Below are 11,908 nucleotides of genomic sequence, written 5' to 3'. Positions count from 1 at the left end.
CAGAACAGTTTTTTCATAAAATGTGCAGAGATAAGATGCCTCCCTTCAAGGCACCAACAAGCATAGATATGGGAGAACTGTCCAGGGATGTGGAGGAAGGGCTCCTAATGTGAGACAGAGTCTCGCTCTGTCACCAGGCTGGGGTGCAGTGGCGAGATCTTGGCTCACCACAACCTCTGCCTTCTGGGTTCGTGATTCTCCTGGCTCAGCCTCCTGAGTAGCTGGGATTACAGGTTCCCCCCACCACGCCTGGCTAATTTTTTTTTTTCTATCATTAGTACAGATGGGGTTTCACCATGTTGGCCAGGCTGGTCTCGAACTCCTGAACTTGTGATCTGCTTGCCTCAGCCTCCCAAATCCCTCCCAAACCTGGGATTACAGGTGTGAGCCACTGCGCCCAGCTACTCCTAATCAATTTCTTTACTGTTATCTTCCATCCCTCTCTCAGGTGCTCCATTATGCCTGAAAGGTTAACTTCGCCACAAAAGCCCAAGAAGAGGTTTTCTTCACCAAAGATGGGGAAGTGCTGTCAATGTTTGACATTAAAAATATCTATGTTCTCCCAGACCTGTCAGGAAGGACAGCCATTGCTGGACACTTTGACTTCAGAGCACCTTCTGGAAAAGATGTTCTGTTCGATGACAGCACAATTGTCTGGGCAGAAGGACTCTTAAAGATTAGAGCTGAGAGCACCCTAAGAACAAAGACCACACAGCACCTCTCACATTTCAAGCTCCAGGAGTATTTGTCATATTGAACTCACTTAGGATACTGGGTCAAAAAGGGGTGGATTATTGACTTACACAACTCTGAGGCTGTTCAGAAAATAAAACCTTCCAAACTCCCTGGCTCCCAAAATTAGGGACCTTGCTAAAGGCAAAGATAACTGATGAGCCAATGGGAAAATAAATTACATACAGTTGCCAATTCAGGTTTATCCTGAGATGGTCAACTCCAGATACCTGGAGATGTTACTGCTTTAGCCTTGCAGACTTATGTCAAGAAATAGGCAATCAATGCTGAGCTTTTTTAAGCAGTGAAAAATAACCCATGGAATCCCATTAGTCACTTCCCAGACCCCTAAGTATCTAAGATCACCAGAGGGAGAAATTCTTTTTTTTTTTTTTTTAATTTTTTTTTTAAGATGGAGTTTCGCTCTTGTTGCCCAGGCTGGAGTGCAATGGTGCGATCTCGGCTCACTGCAACCTCTGCCTTCCAGGTTCAAGTGATTCTCCTGCCTCAGCCTCCAGAGTAGTTGGGATTACAGGCACCCACGACCACGCCCAGCTAATTTTTTGTATTTTTAGTAGAGACGGGGTTTCACCATGTTGGCCAGGTCGGTCTCAAACTCCTGACCTCAGACGATCCACCCACCTCAGCCTCCCAAAGTGCTGGAGTTACAGGTGTGAGCCACCACGTCTGGCCAGGAAATTCTAATTTAAGTGCAGTTACATCTCAACTATCATCACGCCTCCTGCAGTTTCCTCTAACTCGTGTAGGCAGGGTTAAACACTCCCTTCACTGAGCAACTATAGCATTTTTCACATACCTCTACGAAAAGAGTAAGAAAATGACTATAACTGGTACAGTATGTTCTATGTCTTTTCTCTGTGATTTCAAACTTGTTCCCACTGGTCTCACCTTAGTCAGGCATATGGTTTTTTATTCCCATGACTATCACACCTCAATGTCCAAATCATCCCACCCTGAGAGGAGGGAACAAAGTTGCCCATGAACAAGGCAGCAGAATAGAGTTCCAGGGAAGAAATTAGCATCATCGCCCTGCAGGCAAGAGGCTGACCCCGCCTGTTGAGATCTTCACTCAGTACTGTTTCAGGTATCTCACAGCCCAGGTACTTACTTCTCACTTACTTCTCCTTCCACAGACCACAGAATCCTTGCATCAGACCCTTCTAAGGAAATTCATTCTACAAGCACCATCTAAATCTCAGTTGCTCCCAGCTTGGAGTGATTTTGCCTCTCACGTGACAATGACAATGTATGGAGACAATTTTGGCTGTCACAACTTGAGGGAGTGCTGCTGGCATCCAGTGGGCAGGGGCCAAGGTTGCTGCTGAATGCCCGAAGATGCACAGGACAGTTCTCCATAACAAAGAATTATTCAGCCCCAATGTCAGTAGTGCTGAGGTTTAGACACCCTGGACTCAAGGAACCCTTGAGTGGTGCTGAGGCTTAGCTAGTGTCTGTAGTCTTTGTTTCTGATTCACTGTGGATGGCCCAGTTCTGTTGGGGCTGGGTGAAAATTAGTCCCTTAAATATAAACAAAGGTATTTGACGAGCCCAAGGTGAAAGACAAACTCTTCAGTTAACACTCCAGAATATGATCCCGGCTCACTAGCATTTGTAGTGCACTCACAATTCTGGTCACTGTGATATGGACTTCACTTGCATCGTCTTATTTAATCCCCACACCATCTTCAAAATACATATTATTACGGCCAGGCACGGTGGCTCACATCTGTGATCCCAGCACTTTGGGAGGCCAAGACAGGTGGATCATTTGAGGTCAGGAGTTTGAGAGCAGCCTGGCCAACATGGTGAAACCCTGTCTCCACTAAAAATACAAAAATTGGCCCAGCTGTAGTGGCATGCGCCTGTAATCCCAGCTACTCAGGAGGCTGAGGCAGAAGAATCCCTTGAACCCGGGAGGCGGAGGTTGCAGTGAGCCAAGATCATGCCACTGCACTCCAGCCTTGGTGACAGAGGTCGTGTCTCAAAAAAAAAAAAAAAAAAAAAAAAAAAAAAAAAAAAAAATACATATTATTACTACAACTTGAGTATCCCTTATCCGAATTGCTTGGGACCAGAAGTGTTTTGGATTTCAGATTTTTTTCAGATTTTGAAATATTTGCATATGTATAAGGAGATATCTTGGGGATAGGATCCCAGGCTAAATATGAAATTCATTTATGTTTCATATACCCCTTATGCACATAGTCTGAAGGTAATTTTTTACAATATATTTAACTATGTTGTGCATGAAACAAAGTTTGCGTATGTCAAGTCAGGTGTGGAATTTTCCACTGGAGGCATCATGTTGGCACTCAAAAAATTTTGGATTTTGGAGCATTCCAGATTTCAGATTTTCAAATTAGGGGTGCCCCATCTATATCTCCATTTTATTGAAGAGGCACCTGAAGCTTAGAGAGGTTAAGCCCAAGACACCCCAACAAGAAAGGGCAGAACCAGAATTCCAGCCAGCAAGATGTCTTGTTTTCCCACCACACTCAAAATCCCGAAGAGCTTATTCTTACCCATCACTGTTTCCCTAACCCTCTGTACAGTACCTGATCTATGGAACACATTTTTAATTATCTGAGCAAGAAATGAAGGAAGAGGAAAATGAAAGAGAGAAGAAAAGGAAAAAGTGATAAAGAGAGGTTTAATAAGGGAAGGAGTAAGAGAAAGGAAGAGAGAGAGGGTCCCAGTAAGTGAAAACAATGAGGCTTATTCCTCCACGACCTGAGTGCACAGATGTCACTCAATTCCCCCGCAGTCTCCCCAGCACTCTCTCCCCTCCACTCTCTCTCCTCTTGTGTGTAGGTCCCTTCCTCTGTCTGCAGCGAAAAATGTCCTGAGGAAACCAAGAAGTCAACCCTATTTGAGAAGTCAAAATGCGCTACAAAATCCTTCCCTGCCCCAGAGGAAAAATCGCAATGTCACCAGGTAAGGAGGGAGGCTGGTTCTTGGTCAGAGTGTGGCCAGCCAACAGCCAGAGAAGGCTTCAGATGAAAGCTGTGTACACATCAAGGAAATTCCTTCAGTGGAAAAGTCCAGGAAAGTGGGGATCAAAAAGAAGATATCAATGTGACCTTCCCAGATGCTGCATTAAAGCCATTTGAGGTTATTACATTCATTCTTTCTTTTATCAACCATGAGTTTGTTCAAATCCTGTACTTAGTTTAACGTTTGGCCTATGGTAGGCATTTCATAAATGTTTAAAAAGAATTATCCTAATGACATAATCTGTATTTTACTAAGATGTCATTCATTCAATGGATATCAACTGGCACCAACTGTATACAACCACTGTGCTGGGTGCAAGGGTACCAACAACAAATAAGGCATGGCCCTGGACCCACAGACCTCAGGATATATTAAAAGAGAATGATACTGTACCCCTACACCTAGCACAGCTCACCTCTTAATAAAGAAACTAGACTATAAAGTGAAGTCAATACTCAAATAAATAAGTTAATATTCAAGCATTGAGCCATGAAAGCATGTTGGAACAATTAATTCTAACAAAGAATAGGCAGGGAGACTTTTCTATGCAGGGGGTGGCATATAACACAGGCCTTAAACAACAAGCAAGGTTTCAAAGGCAATGAAGCATAATAAGGATATTCCAGGTCAAGGAGGAAGTTGTTATAGTAAAGGCATGAAAGCAATAAGGAGCTGAGAGTGGGTTCAGCATCGATTGTGATGCAAGATACAGGAAGCAGGTGGTCAGATCACAGAGGAGCTTACCTGCTGGACTCAGGAGCATGGGCTGTATTCTATAGAAAATAGGGAGGAGCCTCTGAATTATTTCAGTATAAAGGCAATGTGTATTTCAGTGTGCGTCTGGGGGAAATGAATAGACAAATAGACAAAGGAGGGAGATTGGAGCAAGAAGACCTGGTTCAGAATCCAGGTAATTGCTGAAGCCACAGCTTTGGATGAAGTCTCTTCAAAACTCTCCCTGGGAAAGTAGAACTTTGGGAATACCTTTTGCCCTTTTGAAGAGAAAGTTTCCACTGAATGAAGCTGAGAAGGAACCACCAGGTGCTGAAGAGACGATGACAGAAACGAGAAATCTTTGAACTTGGAGACTAGGAAGACATGGAATCAAAGTATCTAGGACCCTACAAATATATCCAAATCAAGGAGAGATCAAATAAGAATAAATGACTATTCCAGGGCTCAGGCCACAAAATACATCCTTAAAATCACTACGGAATAAAAAACTGTTAAGCTTTGTCAATCTTGTTATTTAGAGAAGGGTAGAACGATTAAAAAAGAGAATCTGTGTATATACTAAGTACTCCATAAATATTCCTTAAACTAAATCAGCTGATGCAAGAATAAATCTGTAAATTAATTCACTGTGGCTATGAATTACAACATTACCACAATGGCTGGTCAATTTAAAGGAATCCTAGATAGGAGTTGGAGCTTCCACAGGTGGTTGTCTCAGTGTTATTTCATGATAGTCTGATGCATGATAAGCAGCTGCTGTCAGGATTTCTGCCATCTGTGTCTTTGGCCCTAAATCCAAGGACATCAGGCAATCTGGAAGGCCCAGCAAATTGAGACTGAAATACACCAAGCCTGCTGGAAAAGCCATCACAAGTCGTAGAACTGCTTGACCATGGAAAAATTTCCAAAAGTTTCCCCACTCTGTTGGCTGACCCAGTTTCTCTTTCTCCTTTCAGATAGTGTTGCGTGTCATTAGTGTTGCGTGTCAGAAGTGCCCTGACAACCAGTGGCCCAATGTGCAGAAGAGCCAGTGCATCCCCCAAACCCTTGACTTCTTGTTCTATCACGAGCCCCTTGATACGGCGTTGGCTGTCCGCACAGCCCTGCTCTTCCTCCTTGCCCTGGCCATCTTAGGCATCTTCATCTGACACCACCACACTCCCATCATCCGAGCCAACAACTGCCAGCTCAGCTACCTCCTGCTGTCCTCCTTGGCCCTCAGCTTCCTCTGCCCCTTCAAGTTCATTGGCCACCCAGACCCCATCACCTGTGCTATGCACCAGGCAGCCTTTGGGGTCACCTTCACTGTCTGCATGTCCACTGTGCTGGCCAAGACCATCATGGTGGTGGCAGCCTTCCATGCCACCCAGCCAGACACCCAGCTTAGGAGGTAGGCGGGGCCAGTCCTCCCTAGCACCATTCTCACTGCCTGTTCTCTGACCCAGGCAGCTTTGTGTGCACTCTGGGTGGCCAGATGGCCCCCACAGGCTTGAAACTCTACAGAACCCGGGCCCACAGTGACTGTAAAGTGTGATAAAGGCTCATTGGAACTGTTCTATGCCATGCTGGGCTACTTGAGTTTGCTAGATCTGGTCAGCTTGCTGGTGACCTTCCCCACCTGCCGGCTACCTGACACCTTCAATGAAGCAAAGCGTATCACTCTCAGCATGTTGCCTGCTCCTATGTTGGGGTGTCCCTCATACCTGCCCACATGCATGCCCACAGCAAAGACACCATGGCCATGGAGGTCTTTTTCATCTTGGCATCAGGAGGAGGACTCATGTCCTCCCTCTTCCTTCCCAAATGCTACATCATCCTTCTCCATCCTGAAAAGAACACAAAAGACCAAATGTTTGGCTGGCATTATCTCAAGTGGGAAAAACTGAAGTGAACCATGGGGAGTGTGGCTTTCTCAGGGATGCCTCCCTGAACTCCCCACCAGGAGGACGAACCTTCTTCTGAGCCCCATCACACAGGTCTGAACCCCTCCCTGTCCCTGAGCTGCTTCTATTTTATATTTCATTCTATCAAGGGGAGAGGAAACATGTTTGCAAATAATATTGTCCTTGATAGAAGCATCTGGTCTAATTCATTCTATGGCCTCTCAGCACCCAGCCAGCACCTCATACAGTGAGGAGACAGAATACTTGATTGGTAAACGAATGAATTAACTTATGCAAAATTAGCATTGGAAGAGGTCCTTGAGAGGAGACAGGTAGAGTCGTTGAGTGGAACCAGACAGACCTGGTTCATGGTCTCCTGCTGTCACAGCTATATAAAGCTGGGCATGTTACCTTACCTCTCCAAGCCTCAGTTTGCTCTAATGTAAAATGAGACTAAGACTTTATCTTCGGGTTGTTGTGATAAGACAAGAAACTGTATGAAACGTCTCAGCACATGATAAACACTCAAAAGGTAGATATTTAAAGTCACCCAGTCCACTCTGTCCTTTTACAGATAAGGGAACTGATGCCAGGAGAGGGAACCAATTTACTCAGGGTATCACTGTACAGAGGTTAAGAGTCAATGAACAGGTTTCAAGCCCTAGCTCTGCCACCTACTTCGCTGGGTGACTTTGGACAAGTTACTTAGCTTCTCTGTCCCTCAGTTTTCTCCTGTATAAATGAGGATAATAATAGCACTGACTTCATAATATTATCAATAAAGATTTAATAAATTTAGGAGTAATAAATTTAGTAAAACTTTAAGGGAAGTGCCTGGCACAGAACAAACACTAAACAAGCATTTGCTATGTAAATCAATAAAATCATACCAAGTGGCAAAATCTTCACCTTGATTTATTGCCAAATAACTGAAACCTTTACAGGACACTTGCTCTAAGCTACATCCTGGGAAGGACCTTCACAGAGGCCAAACTATAATCCTTACAAGCAAAGAGTTTGTGATCTGCCATCACCAACCTAACCTGAGTGGAGTGGACTAAATATACCTATTGTAAAACTGTTTTATAAGTAAATAACCTGTAGCTGCTTGCCTTGGAGTAGATGAGGACAGGTGACTGTCACAGACCCCGTGAAGTGACCACCTATGCAGTCTGTTCTAAAGGAAGCCGCTCCACTTCTATGAGAGTGTGAGAATGCTAAAGCAGCCCACAAAATACTGGGCATCAACCGATTAAATGAAAGTGCTCCTGGGTTGCTCCCTGGGAAGAAACAGAACTTTACTGTCGTTACACAAAATATCTCAATGTATCAAGGCAAACACATTTCTGGGCAATGAGATCCATTTTAAGTTCCTACCAAAAGGTGCTGAAAATCCCACCTTGCCAAGGCTGGCCAAAGATGTTATTGGAACCAATGAGAATGAAGCCACCAAAGAAAACAAGGATATGAAGAAGATTCAATTGAGGCCAGGCGCGGTGGCTCATGCCTGTAATCCCAGAACTTTGGGAGGCCAAGGCGGGTGGATCACCTGAGGTCATGAGTTTGAGACCAGCCTGGCCAACATGATGAAACCCCATCTCTACTAAAAATACAAAAATTAGGCAGACGAGGTGGTGTGCGTCTATAGTCCCAGCTACTTGGAAGGCTGAGGCAGGAGACTCACTTGAACCCGGGAGGCAGAGATTGCAGTGAGCCGAGATTATGCCACTACACTCCAGCCTGGGCATCAGAGTGAGACCCTGTCTCAAAATAAATAAATAAATAAATAATTTTTAAATAAAAAAGAATATTCAATTTAGAGGAACAAAGCTGTAGCATTCCACAGCCAAAGCCAACATTTTGACAGACACACCCTAAAAATCAATTGCTAAGGACTTGGCATGGAAAATGGAAAATAAGAGACTAACTAGAAAAACTAAGAACCATGAAAAACGAAATAGAAATCACAGCACAGGTACAAGGGACAAGAACAACATGGAGCCATAAAAGAGAGACCAGAAGAATGTTAGTGAAGGAGAGTTATACCAGAGCTTTTGACAGTGGTGATGTAATGGTACACAGAAAACTGTAGGGTTCTGATTACAAAGTGTAGATCAGGTCATTCTCACCAAGTCCCAAGTCACAGCACCTTCCCAAGGGTGGTTACCAGGTAGTTTCTATCTAACAAATCAGTATCCTAATACCCAGAATGGTCAGAGTAAGAAGCATCAGTCCTTACTGAATTCCATCTTAATAAGTCTTGTTTGTCCAGAAATACTCCCTGTGACATTCTCTGAGTAACAGTGAAGTAGTAGCTATGCTAGATTAGTCCTTCATATGACATTGTTTCATTCTATAATAGATATATCCCCAAAGAAGAAACTGTATTTTTAGAAACTCCCTATTTACAAAAATATGCATTTCCTACAACATGATTGTATAGCTTATCTCTTTGCAGACTGATCTGCCATAAGCAGTGGCTTTTAAAACTTTAGCTATCAATACCTGCACATACCATGCACCTCAAATTCTGGTAGGTAGGACTGGTTTCTAAGGGAGTTATTGTTTTAATGTGTAACATAAATAATCACATTCACAAAACTGGGTATTTCCCAGTTTCATTACTTGTATCATGTTTTATTAAAGCAATAGATTCACTTTAATATGTTTAGGATCCTTCCTAAGGATATGCATCAGAGCTTTTACCATTTTATGTAATTTGTCTCAAAAGTATAGTTATTCTTTAAGAAGCTCAAAATGGTAAGCTTTATTGACACTTCCCATGCAGTTATTCTTAGAGTAGTTCTCAAACTTCAGAAAACATTCCCTGTATTGGAATTTGAATTTTTTCTGCTACAATAAATGAAAACTACATAACCCAGTATGTTTTGCTTTCTTTTCATCTTTCCATTTTGTTCAGAAACCTAAAAGTCTAACTCATTTTGTGTTCATATCTACTCAGGTCAGGTGCCTGAAAGTCTACAGGCACACCTCAGACATATTGTGGGTTCGGTTTCAGACCACAGAAATAAGTGAATAAAGCAAGCTCTCACACACATTTTTAGCTTCCCAGTGCATACAAAAGTTATGTTTCCACTATAGTGTGGTCTAGTAAGCGTGCAATAGCATTATGTCTAAAAAAATGTACATACCTTAATTTTAAAAATACTTTATTGCTAAAAAAAAATGCTTGTTATAATCTGAGCCTTCAGAGAACCTTAATCTTTTTGCTGATAGAGGCACTTGCCTCGATATTGATGGCTGCTGTCCAGTCAGGGTGGTGGTTGCTGACAGTTGAGGTAGCTTTGTTAAAACAAGACAACAATGAAGTTTGCTGTATTGATTGACTCTTCTTTTTGTGAAAAATTTCTCTGTAACACGTGATGCTACTTAACACTATTTTAACCACCGTAGAACTTTTAAAATTCAAGCCAACTTTCAAGCCCTGACAGTGCCTTATCAACTAAGTTTATGGAATATTCTAAATTCTTTTTTGTAATTTCAACAATGTTCACAGCATCTTCACCAGGAGTAGATTCCATCTCAAGAAACTACTTTCTTTGCTCACCCATAAGAAGCAACTCCTCATCCATTCAAGTTTTGTCATGAGATTGCAGCAATTCAGTCACATCTTCAGGCTCCACTTCTAATTCTAATTCTCTTTATGTTTCTACCACATCTGCAGTTACTTCCTCCACTAAAGTCTTGAACCCCTCAAAGTCATCCATAAGGGTTGGAATCAACTTCTTCCAAACTCCTGATCATGTTGATATTTTGACCTCCTCCCATAAGTCATGAGTGCTCCTAATGGCACCTAGAATGATCAATCCTTTCCAGAAGATTTTGAATTTACTTTATCCAGATCCATCAGAGAAATCACTATCTATGGCAGCTATAGCCTTACAAAATGTACGTCTTAAATAAGACTTGAAATCAAAAACTACTTGATCCACGGGCTATGGAATGGGTGTTATGTTAGGAGGTATGAAAACAACGTAAATCTCCTTGGACATTTCCATCAGAGCTCTCATGTCATCAGGTGCATTGACAATGAGCTGTAATATTTTGGAAGAAGTAGTCTTTCCCGAGCAGTAGGTCTCAATAGTAGGCTTAAAATATTCAGTAAACCATGCTGTAAACAGCATGAGACAGGAAAATGTTTACTCAATGAAGCAGTCAGAACATACATATTTATCAGTTAAGTTCACTGTCCTATATGTGCACAGTTCATAGCTCCCCAAAACAATGACAATAGTAACATCAAAAATCACTACTCACAGATCATTATAACAGATATAATAGTAAAGCTTGAAATGTGAGAATTACTAAAATGCGACATAAAGAAGGTGAGCACATGCTATTGAAAAAATGGCACTGATAGAGTTAACACAGAATTGCTACAATTCTTCAATTTGTAAAAAAAAAAAAGTATCTGTGAAGCACAATAACACAAAACACAATAAAATAAAGCATGTTCATATACTACTTGTATTTCATTCACATGGATTATTATATTTGATCTGGAAAAGTTCTCATCTCTGCATTGTTTTTGCATCTTGCTGTCATCCAAAAGAATCTAAAGCACATTCTTGATACAATAGTCAATAAATGAAATGATTTTCAAAATGTGCCCTTCCTATTAACTTTGGAAAATGCAATAGCTCAGATCCGATTCAGGGAGACTGTGACAATGAGGAGCACCATACTGCAATATGCTCATTACTGGCCAGCTAAGGAAAATCTGTCTTTCCCCCAATTCAGTCCCAAGCTCAATATTTTCCTCTTCCATATTCTATAGCTTCTGGAATCCACATTGAAATGATGATTATAAATGTCTTTTTAAATGCATCTACCTACAGGTAAGGAATTACCTGAATTATAATTGTCTTTTTAAGCCTTACTTCAAAAGAGCTGACACTGCCATAAAGATCTCCTTCAATTTCCAAAACACCAACCGATACAGGGGAGCAATCTATATATCAAATAAGTAAATATAGATACAAAAATGATTAAGTGCATGGACCACATGAAAAATCAGCTTTTATTCTGGGGACTTAGTTTGTGCTAAAAACTGCAGATTATCTACCACAATTTGGTTTTTTCTTCTTCTACAATAGTTGAATGGTGACTGGGCATCTGGCTACCTAACGATGGACTATTTTTACTACTCTTGCAATTAGATTTGACCTAAGGCTCGCTTCTCACCAAAGAGGTGAGTGGAAGTGATGATTGCTACATCTAATCAAGAAATCTTAATTCATTCCTATAGTGCCAATACTTTGGGAGGCCAAGGTGGGCAGATTGCTTGGGCCCAGGAGTTTTGAGATCAGCCTGGGAAATAACCTGGCGAAACCCATCTCTACAAAAAATTTAAAAATTAGCCAAGTTTGGTGCTGTGCACCTGTAGTCCCAGATACTCAGGAGGCCGAGGTGGCAGGATTACCTAAGTCCAGGAGGTGGAGGTTGCAATGAGCCAAGATTGTACCACCACACTCCAGCCTGGGTGACAGAGTGAGACCCTGAAAAAAAAAAAAAAAGAAGGA

This window comes from Rhinopithecus bieti, unplaced genomic scaffold (genome assembly GCF_001698545.2).
Source record: "Rhinopithecus bieti isolate Rb0 unplaced genomic scaffold, ASM169854v2 scaffold_33444, whole genome shotgun sequence".
Classification (NCBI taxonomy): Eukaryota; Metazoa; Chordata; class Mammalia; order Primates; family Cercopithecidae; genus Rhinopithecus; species Rhinopithecus bieti.
The sequence above is the reverse complement of the archived record's forward strand: the minus strand, read 5'-3'. Positions refer to the sequence as shown.